This window comes from Hemiscyllium ocellatum, chromosome 16 (genome assembly GCF_020745735.1).
Source record: "Hemiscyllium ocellatum isolate sHemOce1 chromosome 16, sHemOce1.pat.X.cur, whole genome shotgun sequence".
Lineage (NCBI taxonomy): Eukaryota > Metazoa > Chordata > Chondrichthyes > Orectolobiformes > Hemiscylliidae > Hemiscyllium > Hemiscyllium ocellatum.
Window position 1 is genome coordinate 84,241,711 of NC_083416.1, and position 24,912 is coordinate 84,266,622.

The following is a 24,912-nucleotide window of genomic DNA, read 5'->3' on the forward strand; positions in this document are numbered from 1 at the left end:
CCCTACCTCTGAACTTATGATGGACGGAAGATCATTGATGAAGCAGCTGAAGAGGTTGGACCTCAGACTCTATCCTGAGGAACTCCTGCAGAGATAATTGAACCGCCCAGCAACCACAATCATCTTCCTGTGTGCCAGGTATGACTCCAACCAGCAGAGAGTTTGCCCTCTAATTCCCATTGACTTCAGTTTTGCCAGGGCATCTTAATGTCAAACTCCACCAAAAGTGGCTTTGATGTCAAGGGCTGTCCCTCTCCCCTCCCCTCTTTTGTCTATGTTTGAACCAAGGCTGTAATGAGGTCAGGAGCTGAGTGGCCCTGGAGGAATCCAAATTGAACATCGGGGATTTGCCAGTATAGCTCTGACAAATTCCCAGAGATAGTGAAAGTAACTAACAATAGGTTGGCATGGAAACGATATTTCTCCAGTGTTCACACCAGAAGACATCTGTTAAAACTACAGGTATTATTGATTTCATAAAGAGCTGTCATTGAAGCAGTGTATACTGGGAAATCCCATTTTCATTGTGATCTGACAACTGGAACTAGCCAGACTGGTGAAGGAACCCAATTACAGAAAAACAAAGAAAATATGGAATACAGTGTTCAAGACTGACAGAGAAAGGGAGGAAGCAAATACATTAATATTACTTAGTCATTTTCTGTGACAGATGCAGTTTACCACTTTCAACCTTGCCTTTTGCCTACAGCAAGCTCAGGGCTTACAACTGAAGATCAACACCTTGGATTGGTCGAATGCTGACAGCTACGTCAATTTATGCGCATACCGCTGGCTCCAATTTGATGAAAAACCCCAAACGACTAAAAAAGTCCCCTTGATCCATGATACCAAAATACAATGGAATGTTTCATTAAGATAGAGAGTGAAGCATTTGAATCTGAAACTCCGGTCCTCAATCTCAACGAAAGGAACCAAGAATGTACAAGGCATACATTGGCAAGGATGCATTGGGGAACCTTACCAAATTGGCAGGACAGGTGGGGAAGGCATTGACAGTGAATAGGCAATGATTCCTATTTAAAGAACATGGGCATGAAATTCCAAGAATTATTCATTCCTGTCTGACATAAAAATAATGTGGAGGTCCAATGTTGGACTGAGGTGGACAAGGCCAGAAGTCACATGACACCAGGTTATAGTCCAACAGCTACATTTGAAATCAAAAGCTTTCGGAGGCTGATTTCAAATAAACCTGTTGGGCTATAACCTGGTGTCATGTGACTTCTGACCTTGGAGTAAAAATGAAGGAGGAAAGTTGGCTGAACCGTGGCTTACAAATGAATTTTGGTCATAGTATTTGATCCAAAGAGGAGAGATATAAAATTGCCAGAAATGATGGCAAGCCTGAGGAATGGGAGCATTTTAGAATTCAGGAGAAGAACACAGAAAAGTTTGATCAAGTGGGGAAAGAAGAGTGCAAGAGCAAAATTTCAGGGAACATTGAAAAAAACCCATTAAACCTCCAATAAATATACAAAGAGAAAAAGGCTAGAGAAGGCAAGTGTCCTGATAGTCAGAGGCCAGGGAAGAAAGGAGTGGCAGCAGAATTTAACGTGTATTTTCAGTCCCTCTTCACAAAACAAAGTACAAGATTAGATTAGATTCCCTACGGTGTGGAAACAGGCCCTTCGGCTCAACCAGTCCACACCGACCCGCCGAAGAGTAACCCACCCAGATCCATTTCCCTCTGACTAATGCACCTAACACTAATGGGCAATTCAGCATGGCCAATTCACCTGACCTGCACATCTTTGGACTGTGGAAGGAAACTGGAGCACCCAGAGGAAACCCACACAGACTCAAGGAGAATGTGCAAACTCCACACAGACAGTCGCCCGAGGTTGGAATCGAACCCAGGTCCCTGGCACTGTGAGGCAGCAGTGTCCCTAATGACTCTGCTTCCACCACTGAGCCACCATGTTGCCCCCCTCGCCCCCCCTCCCCCCCTCCCAGAGGGAGGCAAGGGTCTAGTGAGAGGGTAGAATTGAAGGAAATCAGTGTTAGTTAGAAAATGTTGCTGGGGAAATTAATGGGGTTAAAGGCTGTCAAATCCCTTTAGCCTGATAATTTTCATCCCAGAGGACAAAAGGAGTGGCCCTGGAAATACTGGATGCCATTGGTACATCCAGAGTTCTACAGGCTCTGGAGCAAGATTGGAGGGTGACAAATGTAACCTTATCAGTTAAAAACAGAAGGAGAGAGAAAGCAGACAATTACAGACCAGTTAACCTGACATTAGTAATGGGGAAAATATTTGAAGTCTGTTCTAAAAAATATCGTAACAAAACACTTGGAAATTATCAATGGGATTGGATGAAACCAGTATGAGTTTGTGAAAGGCAAATCATGTTTAACAAATCTACAAGTCCCTGGTGAGACCACACTTGGAATATTGTTTCCAGTTTTGGTCGCCCTACTATGGAAAGATACAGAGGCTTTGGAGAGGGTACAAAAAAGGTTTACCAGGATGCTGCCTGGGCTTGCCTTATGAAGAAATGTTGAAAAAGCTCAGGCTTTTCTCTCTGCAGAGAAGGAGGAAGAGAGGAGACCTGATCGAGATGTACAAAATAATGAGGGGGATAGATAGAGTCAATAGTCAGAGACTTTCCCCAGGGCAGGATTGACTGGTACAAGAAGTCATAGTTTGAAGATATTAGGAGGAAGGTATAAAGGAGACATCAAAGGTAGGTTCTTTACACAGAGAGTTGTGAATGCATGGAATGCGTTGCCAGCTATGGTGGTGGAAACAGAGTCATTAGGGACAGTTAAGCGACTGCTGGACATGAACATAGATAGCAGTGAGTTGAGGGGTGCATAGGTTAAGTTACTATATTTTACATTAGGATTAAACCTCAGCACAAAGGGCCAAAGGGCCTGTTCTGTGCTGTACTTTTCTATGTTCTAATCTACCGGAGTTTTTTTGAGGGCGTAACTCAGAGAATATATAACAGAGAACCAGTGGATGTATTGTATTTAGATTTTCAAGGGTGTTTTTGATAAGGTTTGAAACTGTTACTTTTCATTTGTTTCCTCTAACTCTAGTCTCTTCCACAATCTATATCTTACCAATAGAAGACAAACAGCTGGGTTAAGGGGAACATTTTCAGGATGGTAGCCTGTAAGTAGTGGGCTGCCACAGGGAACAGTGCTGAAGCCACAATTATTTACAATATATATTCATGACTTGGGTGAGGTGAGTACAATCAGTTCATTTGCAGGTGAACCAAAATAGTTGGGAAGACAAGTGCTGAGGATGACACAAGAAGTCTACAGAGGGATGTAGGCAAGTTAAGCAAAAACTTGACAGACGGAAGATAATGTGGGGAAATGTGAGGTTATGCACTTTGGTTGGAAGAATAGGGGAGATGAATATTAGTCAAATCGAGAAAAACTGCAGAAAGCTACAGACCAGATGGTTTTGGAAGTCCTCGTGCATGAATCTTAAAGAGCTAGCATCCCAGTTCAGCAAGTAACAGGGAAAGCAAATGGAATCAAAAACAGAAATTGATGGAGAAACGCAGCAGATCTGGCAACATCTGTGGAAACGAAGTGGATTTGTCGAAAGTAGGATCATTGCACCTGAGACATTAACTCTGTTTCAGATTTCCAGCATTCACAGTTTTTTGTTCAGTTTAAGGCAAATGAAACGTGGGCCTTTATTTCAAATGAAATGGAATATAAAAGTAAGGATGCTTTGCAAAACTATTCAAGGTACAATTCAGACCACAATTGGAATCCTGAGAAAATGTTGAGCCATTTTTGGCACTGCAGGTAGGCAGTCCCATGAAGTTGATTCAGTTTATATCAGGTTTGGAGGGATTGTCTAATGAGTGCGAGTATGTTAGGCTTGGACTCACTGAAATATAGAATAATGAGCACTAACCTTATTGAAATATACAAGACTCTGAGGAAACTTGGCAGGGTAGATGTGGAGAAGCTGTTTCCTGTTATGGGAGAGTCTAGGGCCAGAGGGCATAATTTCACTGCAATGGGGTCACTCATTTAAAACAAGGATGAAAAGGACTTTCTTCTTTCATACGGTACTAAATCAGTGGAATTCTTTTCCGCGGAGTTGTCGAGGTTGGGTAATTTAGTATATTCAAGGATGATATAGACTAATATTATATTAGTAAAGGAATCAACAGTTATAGGGAAAAGGCAGGAAAGTCGAGTTGATGATAATCAGATCAGCCACGATCTCATTGATGGCAATGTAGACTCAATGGGCTGAATGGCCTAATTCTGCTCCGACATCTTAATCTTAACAGCTGCACTGCAAAAGTACTGAATTGGTCTCAAAGCTGTTTGAGAAACCCTTAAATGGACTGCAGTGGTTTTAGAAGGCAAGAAGTGTTGGCCCAGCCCACATCCTACAACTGAATTTAAAAAGAGGGTGAAAGGCACCATATAGATGCAAGGCTGTGTTAGTGGTTCAAATGCACGATATTCACCTGCATGTCTCACAAAATCTGCTGCTCTCGCCAATAAATAATCTCCTGTTTATTTTTATGGATAAAATTGAAGCATTTTTCAAAGCAGCCACACTGTCTGTCACTTCAAACTTTATCCAAAAGCTGCTCAATACCTTCATCTGGGGAGGAATATTGTTGGTTATAGCATTTCAATCAATAATTCTGGCCGTTCTTAGGTTTTTTTTAATAAAATGTCAGTAAATCCAAACTTCATGCATTTGTGCTGCAGTTGTAATTTAACTGTTGGGATTATCCTGCCAAATGACACCATGAGGCAGCTTCGTTAATTATTCCAGGGTGACAAATGACAAACAAATCACTCAGTCCCCGGAGTTTTGCAAGCTCTTTTCTGAAAAAAAACCTCGTCACAGAATGCTGAATGAGCAAACTAATTCAAAAGATTGTGCTGGAAGCTTCATTCATTGGATCCTGGCCAAGCTCAAAACAAGGACCCAGGACACATTGCAACTAAAGTGTCATAACATCAGCCGTAACACCTCAGGTGGGTTCGCATTGTTAGTGGGAATTCAGAATTTTGTCAAGATGTTGGGCAGGATGCCGTTGGAATTGTTAATAATTTTGATTTGACAGAATTCCACATGGTCGTCTTAATCCGGTGAATTTCCCTGGCCCATGCACTGTTGCCATGGGCACCTCACAATGATACCCACATTAGGGACGGAGCTCGATAAAAGCTTCTGCCATTCCTCTTCTCCAGGTCTCGTTGTGATGATATTATACAGGTCAACAAGGGGCCATTTCTTGGACGTGAATCAGCAAGTAGGCAGCTCCCAGCTTCGCAAAAGAATATTGCAGGAAGACGTGTCATTCTTACTTCAGCTCATCCAACATTTCTATTCCCTCCACTCTTGCTGAATCCAACGATCTCCTGGCTAGGCTCCCATTTCCTATTCTCCAGAAATCTGAGATCCCGTGAATCTCTGCTGCCTCACACCAAATTCCATTTGGCAGCACCCTCGATTTTTTTTCTGCTGTTCAATGATCTACACTCAATTCCTGCTCCTTTATAATAATATACTGTGGATTCTGTTCCTGCTTAATGATCTAGTCTGGGTTCCTCCTCCTGTTTAATAATCTACCCTAGACTCCTGCTCCCGTTTAATAATCTACCCAAGATCATTGATTACTGGTTACTGATCACTGCTGGATTACTGCTTCTGAAACTATTCAATTTTAAGATTCTTGACCTTTGCTCTTTGAGTCATTCTGACAACTCAGTCAATCAGTCCATGTAGTTAATCCAGTCCCACTGCTCTGCCTCATCCCTGTAGCCCCACAGGCGTATTTCCCTTAGGTGTCCAAGTTCCACCTGAAATCACTGATTGTCACTGGTTTATGCCAGCCTATTTATGCTTGTAAAAGAAACAAGAATGAGAGGGCATAGATTTAAAGTGCTGTGCAGATGGAGCAACAGAGATGTCAGGAGAAACCTTTCCACTTAGCAAGTGGTTAGGGTGTGGAATGTACAGCTGGGGAATGTGGTGAAGGAAGATTTAACTGAGGCATTCAAGAGGAGCATTGGATGATTAGTAGGATAGAAAAAGTGTGCAGGGAAATGAGGAAAAGGCAGGAGATTGGCACTAGGGAATGGAACTCCTGCAGGAATGATGGGCTGAATGACTCCTGCTACACCATATTAATTCTGTGATTCTGTGCTCTATGAGCAGAGAGTTGCAGATCATTGCTAATCACGGTGTATGAAAGGGGTTCCTTACACTCTGCACCCCACCCCTTGCTCAGTATCTCTGATTGGTGTTCTCTCGTCTCGCATCTTTGGCCAATGGGGTCCACGCTCGGTATCTAATTGACCAGAATGTGCCATGACTTTGTACATTTCTGTCAAATTTTCTGACAATCTCCTTTACTTCAAGGTGAACAGCCACAGGTCCTCAATCGCACCTTGCAGCTAAATCCTTTCGAACCTGAAGCATTCTAGTAAATCTCTTCACACCCTCGCAACACCCCTCATATCTTTACTGTACAATGGTGAGCAGACACCTCACTGTGGCCTCCCCATCTCTGGAACCTTCTCCTGTTCTTCTGTGCAATCTGTTGTCCTTCAGTTCTGAGGTCAAGCGCACTCCTCGATTTTCATCACTCTGCCAGTGGGGGCCATTATTTGAGTGGCCTGGTTCCTAAAATGCTGGATTCCCTCCCAAAACCTCTCCAACTTTCTCTTCTCTTCAAAATCTCATTCAAATGTACTGCTTTGACCCAATGTTTATAAAGTCATACAGCACAGAAACAGACCTCTCAGTCCAACCAGTCCATGCCGAACATAATCCCAAACTCAACTCGTCCCACCTGCCTGCGTTCGGCCCATATCCCTCCAAACATTTCTCACTCATGTCATCAAAATAAAAAATCTGGTACTACTGAAATGCAGTAACTGTAAGAAACCTGGAAGTAAATCTAGAAATAAGCCTGAATCTCAGGAGAAACTGCAAGATCTATGGCACTTTCAATCCACTATTTTAGATCATTCCTCTAATGTGTTATTGTGTTAATGGAATGAAAGTTGTTGCTGAAAGCTTTCCCTTCTTAAAACTAGTGGGAGTTGGTGTTCTCCATTAAGTCCCTTCATTTCGAACTGTGCATGGATTAATGATCGATCAGAATGAGACGGTGATTAACGGTTGCCTGTGCCAAATGAGCATTGATTCCAGTTTTGCTGACACAGGGTTCCACAATTTGTTGGCAGAGAATATGGATAATGACTGGAATGCAGACCAACAACAGGGAAACAAACATTCATTATTTTTGCTAAATCAGTGAGCCCTGTCAAACAGGATTAAATTAATATCTTGCCTGAATACGGATGTGGCAGAAGTGGCTTTGCAGCCATCCGGGGTTGGGAGACAGATGAAAGGCTTTCTCAGTAACGAGCATTAAAAAAAATTCTAAACAGTCAACTCTATGAGAATTCAGGAGAAGTTTGATAAGCTCAAGAGCAATGCAAATGGGAAACGTGCTACCACGTGAGGTACACAGCATGGTTTTAATTGGAGGCTGGACAAGTACATGAGGGAGAGAGATGCAAATCCATTGGGCTGTTAGGATGAGATGATATTGACTCAGAGGTGGGACCAAAGTGTAAAGTGTCTGAATTTTACTGATGATACTGAAAGAGATGAGACCGCATGCATTGATGAGAACACAAGGAGGATATAGATAGATTGAATGAGTGGGCAAACAAATTAACAAATGCAGTTTATGTTGGAGAGTGTGAGGTCATGTGCATCGGTTAGAAGAATCAAAACGCAGAGTAATTAAATGGAACGAAACTTTAAAGAAGCACTGTATAGAGGGACCTGGGTGTTCTTGTGCATGAGGATCAAAACATGTGGCACTAGAAAAGAACAGCTGGTCAGGCTGGTCAGGAGCTGGAGAGTCGACATTTCGGGCATAAGCCCTCCCTCAGGAATGTGGGGTGAGGATGAAAGGAGAGGGCTGAGAGATAAACAGGAGGGTGGGGGTTGGGGTGGGGAAAAGGCAGCTGGAAATGCGATAGTTAGATGCAGGTGGGGAGGGTGGTGATCGTGATAGGTCAGAATGGAAGGTGGAGCGAATAGGTGGGAAGGAAGATGGACAGGTCGGACAGTTCAAGAAAGCAGTGCTGAGTTGGAACTGGGATGAGGTGGTGGGAAGGGAGATGAGGAAACTGGTGAAATTGACATTGATCCCCTGTGGTTGAAGGGTCCCATGGTGAAAAATGAGGCGTTCTTCCTCCAGGCATTGTATGGCTTGGATTTAGTGGTGGAGGAGGCCCAGGAAGTGCATGGCCATGGCAGAGTCAGAGGGGGAGTTGAAGTAGTTGGCTGCAGCGCAGTGGGTCCTTTAGTGAACGTGTCCCAGAGATGTTCTCTGAAACATTCCACAAGTTGGCATCCTGTCTCCCCAATGTAGAGAAGACCACATCGAGAGCAACGGACACAGCAGATGAGGAGTTTGGATGTGCAGGGAAATCTCTGCCAGATGTGGAAGAATCCTTTGGGGCCTTGGATGGAGGTGAGGGGGAGGTGTGGGTGCAGGGTTTATACCTCTTGCAGGAGCAGGGGGAGGTGCTGGGAGTGAAGGGTGGATTGGGGGGGGGGGTGTGCACCTAACGAGGGAGTCACAGAGGGAATGGTCTCTGTGAATGCTGAAAGGGATGGAGAGGGAAATATATCTCTAGTGATGGGGTCTGATTGTAGGTGGCAAAAATGGTGAAGGATAATACACTATATCTGGATATTAATGGGATGGAAGGTGAGGATCGTGGTGGGGAGGTGTTCTATCCTTGTCATGGTTAAAAGGGTGGTGTCCAAAGGCAGAGGTGCAAGAAGTGGAAAAGATGTGCTGGCAGGATTTGCTGATCACGTGGGAGGGGAAAATTGTGGTCTTTGAAATAGGAGGCCATTTAGGATGTGTGTGAGGGTGGCATATGGGAGATGAGCCAGGAGTACTTTGGCTGAGTCACATTGAGACGATAGTGCTGACGGGCTGAGGTAAAGGACAAAGCCCTACTATGTTCTAGAGATGTCAAAAGGGTGAGCAAATTTCTTCTCTCAAAGAGTTAAGAGTCTTTGGAACTATTTGTAACAGAGACCTGTGGGGACAGCGTCCTTGGGTATATTTAAGGCTGACATAGTTAGATTGTTGATCAGACAGGGAATTAAGTGTTATGGGAAGAGGGCAGGAAACTAAACATGAGGAATGTCAGATCAACCATGATCCAATTGATTAGAAGAGTATGCCTGAGGGGCCCAATGGCCTATTCCAGTTCCTATTCCTTACGGTTTTATGGTTTTATGGTCTTGTCCCTGCAAATTCATATGTTTTCCAGGTCAGGATCAGGTAAAGACTCATTCTTTGAAAGAGGATTCAGCCATCGACAATTTAGTCAAATATAAAAGAAGGTGCGTCACATTTTAATTTAATATTAATTTATTTGCAGAATACCCAACATTACATCTTGGATACTCATCTTCCAAATTCAGTTACTGTCTCAGTCGCAGGTGTCTGAAGAACCCTGTTTATCTCACAACCACTTCCTGTCAGCAATCCTTATCCCCTGAAATCTGGAAACTGGACTTTAAATCAGTAATAATCTGTTGGTCACATACGTCAGGATCAACAGCTACCCATACTCACAGTAATCTGCTTACTGGATTTACTGTAATCTTACACAATTGTACCACTGGATTGACCAGATACTAAACACTTCTTACCAGCTAAGTATTTCTTTGCAATTAAATGGAGATGAAGTAATTCCCTCCGGGATCTTATTTTATGTCCTCTCCTGCACTCTCTATTCCTTTTGACTTCAAGCATTGCACTATTCAGTTGCCAACTCGCGAGGGATGGAGAGTCTGGGGTCCCCAGTGATTAAAGATTATGATCTGGGAGACGACTGCAATTAAGAATGGCATGGTGGCTCAATGGTTAGCACTGCTGCCTCACAACGCTAGGGACGCGGGTTTGATTCCATCCTTGGCTGACTGTCTGTGTGGAGTTTACATATTCTGCCCGTGTCTGCGTGGGTTTCCTCCCACAGTCCAAAGATGTGCAGGTTAAATGGATTGACTATGCTAAAGTGTCCATAGTTTCTAAGTGCATTAGCCATGGGAAATGTCGGGTTACAAGGATAGGGGTGGGGAATGTAGGGTTACAAGGATAGGGGTGGGGTTATAGGGATAGGGGTGGGGTTACAGGGATAGGGATAGGGATGGGGTGGGGTTACAGGGATGGGAGTGGGTTTACAGGGATAGGGGTGGGGTTACAGGGATAAGGGTGGGGTTACAGGGATAGGGATGGGGTTACAGGGATAGGGATAGGGATGGGGTGGGGTTACAGGGATGGGAGTGGGTTTACAGGGATAGGGGTGGGGTTACAGGGATAAGGGTGGGGTTACAGGGATAGGGATGGGGTTACAGGGATAGGGATGGGGTTGCAGGGATAGGGGTGGGGTTGGGTGGGAAGATGTTTAGAAACACAATACAAACTGGAGGAACAATATCTCATGTTCAGACGAGACACTTCACAGCCTTTACAAACTTAATATTGAGTTCAACACATCCAAACTGTCAACATTCCTTCCCTTTCTTTTCGCTGGTTACCATGTGCTCTCTGCCCCATCCCAATTACTATTTTTGCCAGTCCAGCCAGAGAAACACCATGGTTCTGCCATGTTCACATTGCCATCACTTAATGTCATCTACTAATATCTTTTCTCCACCAGCGCCCTAAACCCACTACCACCACCCCTCCTGAACTCTAGCAATAAATGCTGTCCCCTCCACACTTCACTTCTGCTCTGATGAAGAGTCATCTACCATTGTGTCAGGGTATTATAATAACAGATGCAGAAGTAGGCCACTTGGCCCATTGAACATGATCCGCCATTCATTAAGATCAAGGCTGATCTATCCATCATCTCAGCTCCTCCTACCTTCATTATCCCCATACCCTTTAATTCTCCTACCAGGCAAAAACCCATCTCACTATGTCCTGAATATATTTAATAAAGCTGCCTCTACTGCTTCCTTGGACACAGAATTCCATAGATTCACTACTCTCTGGGAAAAGCAGTTCCTCTTCATCTCTGTCTTAATTCTGCTCCACCTGATCATGAGGCCATGTCACCTAGTTCTAGACTCACCCATCAGTGGAAACAACTTGCCTGCCTCTATCTTATCTATCCCTTTCATAATGTTATATGTTTCTATAAGATTCCTTCTAGCCTTGAAACGTTAGCTCACTCTGTCTCCACAGAGGCTGCCTGACCTGCTGTGATCTCCAGCACTTGTTGTTGTCAGTACAGATTTCAGCATCTGCAGTAATTTGTTCCTACACGTTACAGTCCATTATGGATTATTACTTTGATGAAGAAAATATTTTGCAAAGTAGTACAGACTAGTGATTGGCAAGAGCCTGGGAGCCTTTAAGCTCTCGGCTCCTTTTGACCTTAATATCCATTTACCGTAGGTCTTTAATACAAGCCTCATGTTCTGGCATCCATATCAAGTCCCCCAACACAAACTCAACTGAGAAAATTCAGGTGATTTTAAATTGATTGTGGAGGCAATTGAAACTCATGACACAACAAGAGGGAGGGAAGGGTATTTATGAAATGGGCTGCAATGTGGAGGATTGGTTGGAACCACCTACACTGAGAAATCTCCACAGTCCCTTTAGTGAAAGAGCAAATGATAACTCATTAGCATAAGATATTGCTTTTGGATGTTGGTAGTCAGGTTCCTAGGCAGACTGCCAAAGATTTAGCAAAATTACAATTCCATAAATGTACACAGCTACCCATCCTACCCAGTCACAAACAGCATTCTCCGAAAGAAAATGCAACTTTATATTTCATCTGCGTTGCTCCAGACCATTTATCTGTAACTACCCAATTAAAACGGATGAATAATTCCCTTCTACAGGCAATGGGAACAATGTGTGATTCATATGAAGGTTACCAGTAGTCAAATCATCTTATGGTACCACAGGCAAGTTGTTCTATTTGCAATGGGCTATGTGTGGGTTAAGCATTTACAACTATACAATTAAAAAAACTAAAGAGTTGATGGTTACAATGTCTGTCACTGATGCTGAAAGTGATGTGAAGGATCATGCGAAAAGTTGAATTAGCGCAGACGTGCCTCAGCGGTAACACCGGGAGAAAGTGATGTCTGCAGATGCTGGAGATCAGAGTCAAGAGTGTGTTGCTGGAAAAGCACAGCAGGTCAGGCAGCATCCGAGGAGCAGAAGAATTCCTGATGAAGGGCTCTGGCCTGAAACGTCAATTCTCCTGCTCCTCGTGCTGCCTGATCTGCTGTGCTTTTCCAGTAACACACTCACAACTCAGTGGTAACACCGTCTCCTCCAGGTCTGAATATAGCCAGTTTGAGCTGTACCGCAGAGATGTTTGGTATACATTCTCGGGGATTCTCCACAGCATCAATGAGGGACAGACTGTCACTAGAAATTTTGTCTTTCTGATGGGCTATTAAACACATGCTGCAGTTGGCTAGCTCAGTTGCCTGGCTAGTTCCTGAGCGATCCCAACACCACAGGTTCAATTCTTGCACTGACTAAGGTTACCATGAAGGACCCACCATCTTGCATGTGTTGTGGTGACCCTCAGGTTAAACCATCACTGGTTGTCTCTCCAATCAAAGAGCAGCCCAATAGTCCAGTAAAACTATGGTATCTTTACCTTCACCTGAAATGTCTTCTCTCCTTCCATTCCACTTAAAAGGATTCCAATGAAATATGTGCAGATGAGCAGAGAATGAGAAACACTGGTATAGTGGTAATGCAACGGAACTGGTAATCAATCTGGAACTTAGGGGTGTTGCTGACATAGTGGTAATGTTACTAGACTAGTACCCCTGAGTGCCAGGCTAATGTTCTGAAGCTGGGTGCTCGAATCTCACCATGGAAGATGGTGAAATTGGAATTCAATAAAATCTGGAATAATGAGCTGGCCTGATGGAAACCATTGCCAATTGCTGTTAAAATCCATCTGGTTCACTAATATCCTTTAGGGAAGGAAATGTGCCACCCATACCTGGTCTGACTCTTCACTGCACCTGATAGGCTGTTACTAAATATCCATTGTACTGAGTAAGTTCATACACGTGTGATTAATGACCAGACAACCTTAGTTATTGGTTGGTGAATGAATAATGATCAGAAATTTGCAGACAACTTTTGAAATTCTTTACTGGCATCAATGGCAAGGTCAGCATTTACTGCCCAACTATTACTATTAGTGAGTGGCACGATGGCTAGCACTGCTGCCTCACAGCGCCAGAGACCTGGGTTCAATTCCTGACTCAGGCGACTGACTGTGTGGAGTTTGCAGATTCTCCCCGTGTCTGCGTGGGTTTCCTCCGGTTTCCTCCCACAGTCCAAAGATGTGCGGGTCAGGTGAATTGGCCATGCTAAATCGCCTGTAGTGTTAGGTAAAGGGGTAAATGTAGAGGAATGGGTGGGTTGCGCTTCGGCGGGTTGGTGTGGACTTGTTGGGCCGAAGGGCCTGTTTCCACACTGTAAGTAATCTAATCTAATCTATAAGTTTTACAGAGAGCCTCGCTTGACCAATTCAGAGATTAGCTAAAGAATTAACCACATTGCTGCAGGTCTGGAGTCATATCTGGGCCAGACCGGGTGAGGATGACAGATTTCCTTCCCAAAAGGACATCAGTGAATCAGATGGGTTTTTATAATCATCAGCAGTAATTGATATTAGACTAGGTTTTGATATTTTTCACATTTGTGCATCTCTGGCTGGGCCAGCATTTATTGACCGTCCCTAACAGCCTTTGGGAAGGTGGTGGTGAAGCACTATCACAGTCCATGGAGGGGTAGATACAATATCCACAGTGCTCCAACAGGGAGGGAGGTCCAGGATTTTGACCCACATGGACAGGGAGAGAGAGAGGAGAGAAAACTAAACATATGAAGAATACAGGAAGCAAGAAACAAACCATAAATAATTGCAATATGAATCTGCCCATCTTCACACCCACATAGTAACATGAACAGGCTGCTACATACTCATTACAGTAAACTCCTGCTAGACACTAATCCGCAGTTCCCAATGCTAGAACACACAGGAGGGATACAGCAATCACTTACAGTTTTAATCTTAAATCCAGCTCATCCCAGAAGGGTGCTGAGATGCAGTAGTTGAATCATTCAGTGTAGGAGATAATTCAATCCGCCGTCCCAACCTTATTGCAACATTTACTTCCTCCCACTTTTCCCAGAACCATTTCTGTTCTATACAATATCTACCTGTCTTAAAATCTGCAATAAAGTAAAGAACTAAAGATGCATGAGATCTGAAATCCAGAAAGTGTTGGCAAAGCTGCAGGTGGCATGGTGGCTCAGTAGTTAACACTGCTGCCTGACAGCGCTAGGGACCTGGGTTAGATTCCAGCCTCAGGTGACTGTCTGAGTGAAGTTTGCACATTTTTCCTGTGTCTGCATGGGTTTCCTCTGGCAGTTGGGCTTCCATTTTCCTCGCACAGTCCAAAGATGTGTAAGTTAGGTGGATTAGCCATGGGAAATTGCCCATAGTATTCAGTGTAGTGGGTTGGGGTGGGGGAGTCTGGTTGGGATGGCCTTCAGAGAGACAGTACCAAGTCAATGGGCCAAATGGCCTGCTTCCACATCACAGAATTCTATGCCTCTGACAGAACCCAGTTGGGCTACCAGCATCTATGATGAAAAAGCAGTGTTAATGCTTCAAGTCCAGTGTCCCTTGTTCAGTTCTAAGGAAGAACACAATGTCTTTCACATTGGGTTTGCTTGTATTAGTGTCCAGGAGATTAATTTCCTATTCCTGGAGACTTCTGGAGGGTTGGCCTGGTTAAAGTACAGGAGAGTGACGAATGTAAATGAAACAGCATCAGAAAAAGCTGTGGGGGTAGCGAAAGGCTGAGGTGAGGTGGAGGGTAAGATAGTAGTGGGATGCATTGACCAAATGATGAAACTTAAGTGAGCAAAGGGTGAGCAAATTACAGAACAGAAGGTGACCATTTGGCCTATCATGTGTTTAGACACCGTAAGAAAACTATTCCATGTAGTCCACCTTCCAGCTCTTAGTCTGTAACAACATGGATTGCATCATCTTGATAAATAGCTAACATTTACTTTCTTCTTTGATGCAAAGATGGTTGATTCTGCCACGTTAACAGGCAGTGAGTTCCAACATTCTTTGATAATCAGTGCACATTGATAACCATTGAGTCTCCTACACAAGTTAGAAAGCACAGATATTCCAGCAATACGGCCCTTGGGATCTGTTCTACAGTGCATGGATTATATGATACATTACCCACTGTTAATTATCTACTGTTCTGGATCAATAATCTTGAAGTTTATGTATTCAGGGCCTTACAATTAGGTTTCATGGAGAAGTAGCGTTTTGGCAGTTTAAAGGCTATCACTGCAGTTTTAAGTTACACACATTTACATAAAAGTGAATGGTTTCTCTTCTCACAAAGCAGGCCAGGCAGCATCTCAGGAATAGGGAATTCGACGTTTCGAGCATAAGCCCTTCATCAGGAATAAGAGAGAGAGAGCCAAGCAGGCTGAGATAAAAGGTAGGGAGGAGGGACTAGGGGGAGGGGCGATGGAGGTGGGATAGGTGGAAGGAGGTCAAGGTGAGGGTGATAGGCCGGAGTGGGGTGGGGGCGGAGAGGTCAGGAAGAGGATTGCAGGTTAGGAGGGCGGTGCTGAGTTGAGGGAACCGACTGAGACAAGGTGGGGGGAGGGGAAATGAGGAAGCTGGAGAAATCTGAATTCATACCTTGTGGTTGGAGGGTTCCCAGGCGGAAGATGAGGCGCTCCTCCTCCAGCCGTCGTGTAGTTGTGTTCTGCCGGTGGAGGAGTCCAAGGACCTGCATGTCCTCGGTGGAGTGGGAGGGGGAGTTAAAGTGTTGAGCCACGGGGTGATTGGGTTGGTTGGTTCGGGCGGCCCAGAGGTGTTCTCTGAAGCGTTCCGCAAGTAAGCGGCCTGTCTCACCAATATAGAGGAGGCCACATCGGGTGCAGCGGATGCAATAGATGATGTGTGTGGAGGTACAGGTGAACTTGTGGCGGATATGGAAGGATCCCTTGGGGCCTTGGAGGGAAGTGAGTGTGGAGGTGTGGGCGCAAGTTTTACATTTCCTGCGGTTGCAGGGGAAGGTGCCGGGGGTGGAGGTTGGGTTGGTGGGGGGTGTGGATCTGACAAGGGAGTCACGAAGGGAGTGGTCCTTGCGGAACGCTGATAGGGGAGGGGAGGGAAATATATCCTTGGTGGTGGGGTCCGTTTGGAGGTGGCGGAAATGGCGGCGGATAATACGTTGTATGCGCAGGTTGGTGGGGTGGTAGGTGAGAACCAGTGGGGTTCTGTCTTGGTGGCGGTTGGAGGAGCGGGGCTCAAGGGCGGAGGAGCGGGAAGTGGAGGAGATGCGGTGGAGGGCATCGTCGATCACGTCTGGGGGGAATCTGCGGTCCTTGAAGAAGGAGGCCATCTGGGTTGTGCGGTGTTGGAATTGGTCCTCCTGGGAGCAGATGCGGCGGAGACGAAGGAATTGGGAATATGGGATGGCGTTTTTACAGGGGGCAGGGTGGGAGGAGGTGTAGTCCAGGTAGCTGTGGGAGTCAGTCGGTTTATAATAGATGTCTGTGTTGAGTCGGTCGCCCGAGATAGAAATGGAAAGGTCTAGGAAGGGGAGGGAGGAGTCTGAGACAGTCCAGGTGAATTTCAGGTCGGGATGGAAGGTGTTAGTAAAGTTGATGAACTGTTCAACCTCCTCGTGGGAGCACGAGGCAGCGCCGATACAGTCATCGATGTAGCGGAGGAAACCCCACCAACCTGCGCAGTTCTCACCTACCACCCCACCAACCTGCGCAGTTCTCACCTACCACCCCACCAACCTGCGCATACAACGTATTATCCGCCGCCATTTCCGCCACCTCCAAACGGACCCCACCACCAAGGATATATTTCCCTCCCCTCCCCTATCAGCGTTCCGCAAGGACCACTCCCTTCGTGACTCCCTTGTCAGATCCACACCCCCCACCAACCCAACCTCCACCCCCGGCACCTTCCCCTGCAACCGCAGGAAATGTAAAACTTGCGCCCACACCTCCACACTCACTTCCCTCCAAGGCCCCAAGGGATCCTTCCATATCCGCCACAAGTTCACCTGTACCTCCACACACATCATCTATTGCATCCGCTGCACCCGATGTGGCCTCCTCTATATTGGTGAGACAGGCCGCTTACTTGCGGAACGCTTCAGAGAACACCTCTGGGCCGCCCGAACCAACCAACCCAATCACCCCGTGGCTCAACACTTTAACTCCCCCTCCCACTCCACCGAGGACATGCAGGTCCTTGGACTCCTCCACCGGCAGAACACAACTACACGACGGCTGGAGGAGGAGCGCCTCATCTTCCGCCTGGGAACCCTCCAACCACAAGGTATGAATTCAGATTTCTCCAGCTTCCTCATTTCCCCTCCCCCCACCTTGTCTCAGTCGGTTCCCTCAACTCAGCACCGCCCTCCTAACCTGCAATCCTCTTCCTGACCTCTCCGCCCCCACCCCACTCCGGCCTATCACCCTCACCTTGACCTCCTTCCACCTATCCCACCTCCATCGCCCCTCCCCCTAGTCCCTCCTCCCTACCTTTTATCTCAGCCGGCTTGGCTCTCTCTCTCTTATTCCTGATGAAGGGCTTATGCTCGAAACGTCGAATTCTCTATTCCTGAGATGCTGCCTGGCCTGCTGTGCTTTGACCAGCAACACATTTGCAGCTGTGATCTCCAGCATCTGCAGACCTCATTTTTTACTCTCTTCTCACAAAGCAAACACATTAGTTCATTTGCAATAAAGTGCGAGTGCTTACATGTTGCTAATTATTGAGCTAAATAGCCTTCTCCGACATTTTCTTCCTGACAGCATTATACCCATTAAAAAGGCAGACCCATCACAAAAATGGAACAGTCAGATCATCCATCAACCGGTTTCTCTTACAGTCCCGATTGCAATATTAAGCTTTATGGTCTACACACGCCTGCTGTCTTACTAAATCCGAGGTTTGGTTTGTTGACTGAAGGAGAAGACTGAAAGGTCAGAGTCTGCCTTTCTAGTATATGCCAGAGTCAGAACATTGTGATGACAGTGTACAAAATTCCAGGATTTGTTTTCCCTGAAACACTTCTGTTTTCTTGTAAAAAGGAACTTTTTTCATGGGTGTAATAATACTCTTATCATGATAATGCTTTTTGGAATTGGATCAATACCCAAAATACAAGGGTGAACAAAGTGATCCTCGAATGCAGCCAAATCACCCAGGGAATACATCACGATCCATTTGATAAAGTCACTTCTCCCTCAAACCACTATCACTCGAACAATTAGAATCTGTGAGCAGCAGCTCCTCAATCACAGGCTCATTCTCTCTCGTGCTTGCTATTGATAGGCTCACAGTGAATCCATCAGCAGCAAACATAGGAGGGAAGCATGTGATTGGAAGATTAATGAGAAACTGAAATGGCACTGAGCCAAGTCTGCAGAGACTGGGACTGAAGAAAGTCAGGCTGCAACTAAACTAATGCAGCAAACAGAATGACCTGACAGCCAATAAAAGAACTATACAATCCCTACAGTGTGGAAGCAGGCCATTTGACCCATCGAGTTCACACTGACCCTCTGAAGAGCGTCCAACCCAAACCCAAACCCTTACTCCTGTAACCTTACATTTCCCATAGCTAACCCACACAGCCTGCATATCCCTGAACGCTACGGGCAATTTCCCATGGCCAGTCCACCTTAATCGTCACATCTTTGGACTGTGGGAGGAAACCGGAGCACCCAGAGGTAACCCATGGCATCACAGGGAGAATGTGCAAACTCCACACAGACAGTCGCGTGAGGGTGGAATCTAACCCAGGTCCCTGGCGCTGTGAGGCAGCAGTGCTAACCACTGAGCTACTGTGCTGTCCCACTAATAGCATAAAAGATAACATAATTCACAAAACATGATATATTTTGACTAAGACATGTCACTTAGGATAAGAATGTTGGTCTGATCTCTGAAGTGGACCATGCCATCTTTTACATCCACCTGAGCACCACTGCAGACACCTTGGTTAATGTCTCTAATATTTTGTTTTTGTTGTAAAACAATCTCATTAATTGAATAAAACCATTTGTCATATTCATTTTTCTTTGCTTATGTAAAGCCTTATGACAGACATTTCAGTCAAAGCCCTTAGATCATCAAACATTGAAATTCACAATCCCATTTCAATCAAGAACTACTTATAGCTGTCAATAAAACTGAGAAATGGTACACATCCTACTGTGATAAATGGTGGCTGTGCCATCGAGTTATGCAGCATTAATCAAGTAATTGATGCCCCTCAGGCTTATATCAACAGTCAGAGTGAAGTAACAAGTGATAACTCACTTTAACACTTCAGACAGTTTTCTTTACAAAAACCTAAAGGGCAAGACTTTTAAATGCCTTTCAACTGCTTTCACAGTTCTCTTTGACATGTCCTTTTGACAATTATTCCAACACGTTTGCTGTTATTTCCAATGAGCTTCATAGTCAATGGGCCTATGCACAAATTATTCACTTTTAACAATTTAAAATGCACCATATCTCTCTAAAAGAATATTTTAACCTTCCAAGTTGACAGCTAATCTCTGACTAGAGTGTCCAAGAGGGTACCTTATCCCTTGGCTAACAAAATGACAGCGAGGTGCAAGGGCAGACTGCAGATCAGTCGAGAGTGTGGTGCTGGAAAAGCACAGCAGTTCAGGCAGCAACCAAGGAGCAGGAAAATCAATATTTTGGGCATAAGCCCTTCACAAAATAACAGCACCAAGTTTAGACCTGCTCCTAACGAGATACATCTGCAACCTTTGTCGCTCCCCACTCCTTCCCCCCCCCGCCGTATGGGGGTGAAACCTCTGATTTTTACACATCTCCGCATGCTCACTGGGCTTGATGAAGAGCTTTTGCCTGAAATGTCGATTTCCCTGCTCGTCAGATGCTGCCTGACCTGCTGTACTTTTCCAGCACCACTCTAATCTTGACTCTGATCTCCAACATTTGCAGTGTCCACTTTCACATGAGAGGTTTTCTGTTGGAGTGAAAATCCAGGCTGTTGTCTCAATGGGTGGTGGAAGGGGATCCAATATCTAGTCAGTTTTGACAAGAAAATGAATATAAAAGGGAAATGTTGCAGGGTTTGTCGGGAAGACTAAGGCCTGAGGATACATTGGATAGTCCTACACTGTACAATGGGTGAAAAGCCACATTTGTGTCTCACTGTGACTTAATTCTGTGAAAAACCATCCTGAACTCCTCCCACTTCTCCTCAACACTGGCAACACGGCACTGATCTAGTTGTATATATTTCATTTTCAAAAGTGCTCAATTTAGAATCAGTACAAATCACCAGATTTATTAATGGAAATCTGTTCAGTGACTGTTGCTTTTAATCAAAGACGCTGAGTTCTTCATGATTCTTGACTTGCTGAGTTATGGTAGCTGTCATTCCTTGACACTGGTTCTCACTGGTGGACTCAGCAAGCTGCTGTTCTCTGACATTTATTTCCATAAAGTATTTAGTAACAACTGCGCTAATGAAAGGGGCTGCAGCTCATGAAAAGCCAAGAGAGACTCAAACCTGTTGGGCCATGAAATTCATCAGGAGGATTCCAGGAAGCACTGCTGGGGTCACTGAGCAGGGGACGGGAGGAGAAGGAGATAGAGAGCTATGCAACTCACAGCAGAGCTGTCAATCTGACTGGTTTTAATTAATTGCTCTCTCTCTCTGTGTTTGCAGAGCCTGTGTGAGACTTGTCTGTGTTGCCTCTATCCTTAATCATACCTGGTTAACCATGTTTGGTACTAGAGTGTCAGAGAGAGACATGCCTCACCCTGGAAATGTTACTGCACTGAGAGTGAAAGTCAGAATAAAGTGAGAATGAAAATCACCTCACCTCCACGAGACACACCAAAAATATTTTCCTATCTAACCATAATCTATCAAATTTAGCACTGCTGTGGAAAATAAAAGGGCCATTCAACCTCTCAAGCATATTCGCTCATTTGAATAGATCAGAGCTAATCCACATCTATCTCCAACATGCTGCCAATCATTCCCGACCCAACAAAGGCAGCTAGATCTTAGTTTTCAAAGATACTATCAGGAAGTGTTTCCCACTTTGAAGGTTACAGCCTGTGACTGTGACTGAACTGATGGGCAGAAACAGGTCCTTTGGCTCAACAAGTTGCAGTTGTATAAGACTTTGGTGCAGCCGCATCTGGAGTATTGTGTGCAGTTTTGGTCGCCATACTATCGGAAGGAGGTGGAGACACTGGAACGGGTGCAAAGGAGGTTTACCAGGATGTTGCCTGGTATGGTAGGAAGATCATATGAGGAAAGGCTGAGGCACTTGGGGCTGTTTTCATTGGAGAAAAGAAGGTTTAGGGGTGACTTGATAGAGGTGTACAAGATGATTAGGGGTTTAGATAGGGTTGACCATGGGAACCTTTTTACACGTATGGAGTCAGCTATTACAAGGGGGCACAGCTTTAAATTAAGGGGTGGTAGATATAGGACAGATGTTAGGGGTAGATTCTTTACTCAGCGAGTGGTGGGTTCATGGAATGCCCTGCCAGTAGCAGTAGTGGACTCTCCCTCTTTATGGGCATTTAAACGGGCATTGGCTAGGCATATGGAGGATAGTGGGCTCGTGTAGGTTAGGTGGGCTTAGATCAACGCAACATCGAGGGCCAAAGGGCCTGTACTGTGTTGTATTTTTCTATGTTCTATGTTCTAAGTCCACACCCCCCCCTCTTACTAATGCACCTAACACTGGACAATTTAGCATGGCCAATTCACCTGACCTGTACATTTTTGGAGTGTGGGAGAAAAACGCATGCAGACACAGGGAGAATATGCAAACTCCGCACAGACAGTCGCCCGAGGTTGGAATCAAACCTGGCACCCAGGCACTGTGAGGCAGTAGTGCTAACCACTGACCCACTGTGCCACCCAACAGTACCAGGCTGATACATGGAGAGGACAGAGCAAGCCCCTAATCCATCTCCCTGCTCCAAAAATCAATTTAATACAAACACTCCCACATCCAGGAGATATCAAAGATTAAACTGATAAGAACAGAACTGCACATATTCCAAGCCAAAAGGCCGAGAAACGATAATGTTTCCTCACTTTCAACCCACTCAGCATTTGAGAGCCCTCAGTCAGGTGGTGTTGCAAACCTTCTACCTTAGGAAATTTGAGGCCATATCTTGGCAATCTGTCTCCAAAAGAAATCACACACACACACACACACACACACACACAGACACACACACATACACACACGCACACACACACGCACACACACACGCACACACACGTACACACACACGTACACACACGCATATACACACACACATACACACATACACACATGCACACACACACACGCATATACACACACACATACACACACACAGACACACACACACGTACACACACGCATATACACACACATACACAGACACACACATACACACACGCACACACACAGACACACACACGTACACACACGCATATACACACACATACACAGACACACAGACACACACGCATATACACACACACATACACACACACAGACACACACACGTACACACACACATATACACACACACATGCATATACACACACACATACACACACACATACACACAGACGTACACACACGCATACACACACTCACATACACACACACACATAGACACACACACACACATACATACACACACATAGACACATACACATACAGACACACACACACGCACATATACACACACACATAGACACACACACACACAAAACGCACTAATTTGGAACTTTCTGAAAGGCATAATACGTGACTGTTTTTACATTATTTTCTGTTAGTAGGGATGAATCCCTCATTTAATTTCCTGCTTGCATCTACTCTGTCTCCTGTGTCTCTTGCTCTCAATATAGTGTCTCTTCAGGATTCATCACAGACAGTGAGAATTAAGAATAGGCCATGGGGAATGTAGCCTCTCCCCAGCTACCCCAGTCAACAATCTGTTGTACTGTCTCTGCTAGCTCAGTCCCCTTTTCCCCATCCATCAGCCCCTCCAGTCCTGAGGGATTTCACACTCTCACCGTCCTCATTAGCTGCATTGTTTGGTTTCATTTTCCGGCCACAGGTTGTAGATTCACATTTGCCGCTAATTTGCAGCTGATGTGCCTCCCGGACCTGAATGCAAATCTGTCGGATGTTGACTCTGAACTTTGCCCTCTCTTATCCTGCTGCATACAGGTCACAGAATCACACTAATAAAGCAGGGCATCCTAACCTCTGGCATTTAGCCTTTCGAGGGGAAAGTTCACAAGGCCTTTTCACATTCAAAGATCAGCAAGAAAGAATTTACATCAATGTTGTATCTTTCATGACTTAAGAGTATTCAAAATGTTTTCCAGCCAATTGGAAATAGTTGATGAAGTGCAGTAAGTGGTATGCTTATGGAAATCCAACAGCCATTTACTGCACAGGAAGTTCCCATGACCAGATGACTAGGTTAGCCTCTGATATGGAATACGCATTTATAATACAGTCAAAGACCTTTCAGCCCATCAAGTCTGCATCAGTCAGAAACAGCCACTTAACTATTCTATTCCCATTTCTCAGCACTTGGCCCAAACATTGGTATCATAAATGCACATCTAGAACATGGAACTGTACAGCACAGAAAAGGGCCTTCTGGCCCTCAATGCTGTTCCGAACATGATGCCAAACTGAACTAATTCCTTCTGCCTGTCCTTGATCTACATCTTTCCATTGCTTGCATGTTCATGTGCCTATCTAAAAGCCCCTTGGAAACACCTGTCGTATCTGCATCTGCCTCTGTCTCCACCTCCACCCCTGGCAGTGTGTTCCACACTCCTCCCACTCTCTGTGTAGAAACTTGCCCCTCACATCTCCTTTGGACTTTTCCCCCCTCCTCACCTGATATGCATGCTCCCTAGTATTAGACATTTCAACTCTGAGGAAAAAGATCTAAATATTTCTTCAATGTTATGATGGTTTCTGCCTCCACCAACCTTACAGGCAGATTTCCAAATTCCCACCACCTCCAATTGAAAACATATTTTCCTCATAGCCACCTTTAATCACCTCCTAAATCTCTAGCCCGGTTATTGATTCCTCCATCATTGATTCCTGTTTACCCTGCCTATGCCCTTCATCATTTGACATATCTCAATCAAGTCCTCCCTCAGTCTCCTCTTCTCTAAGGGAAACAATCCCAGTCTGTCCAATCTCTCCTCCTGACTGAAACTCTCCAGCGCATCAAACATCCTGGGAAATGAAATCATACTACAATCAGAGAGGGAGGACAGTTTCAACTTAATATCTCATCCAAAAGACTCTCCAATCCCAACCAGGACAGCTATCTCAGTATCAAAGAGTGTGCTGTTGGAAAAGTGCAGCCAGTCTGGCACTGTCCCCTAGCTATCTCAGTACTCAGTAAAACATTGCATTCACTGAGTTCACATTTTTTGGAATGTTTTCGTTCACTGAAGTTGCTATATAAATGTAAAGTATTGTTGATGATTGTAAACAGAAAGCATTCATTGAAGGAGTTCTGGCCTTGTGAACTGTGTGCAGCCCTTTGCTTTTCCAACCCATTTCCTTTCTCGCCAGCAAAGCCCGGACTGGCTGCTCTGCTGCTCTGTATTTCTACAGGGAATTGTATTCATTGAAGGTCTCCGTAACCCAAACTGGAAGTAATCACGTGAAGGCTCTTTTAAAGAGCAGTGTGGGCCCTGGGAGAGTGGTG

At 45.0% G+C, this 24,912-nt stretch overlaps 1 protein-coding gene and 1 pseudogene across 2 annotated transcripts in view; both read right to left on the reverse strand.

Moving 5' to 3' along the window:
• The window catches only part of LOC132823515 (protocadherin-1-like), a 367,837-nt gene that overhangs the window by 220,909 nt on the left and 122,016 nt on the right, over positions 1 to 24,912 (reverse strand). The window lies entirely within an intron of this gene.
• Positions 22,065 to 22,245, reverse strand: LOC132823563 (U2 spliceosomal RNA; annotated as a pseudogene).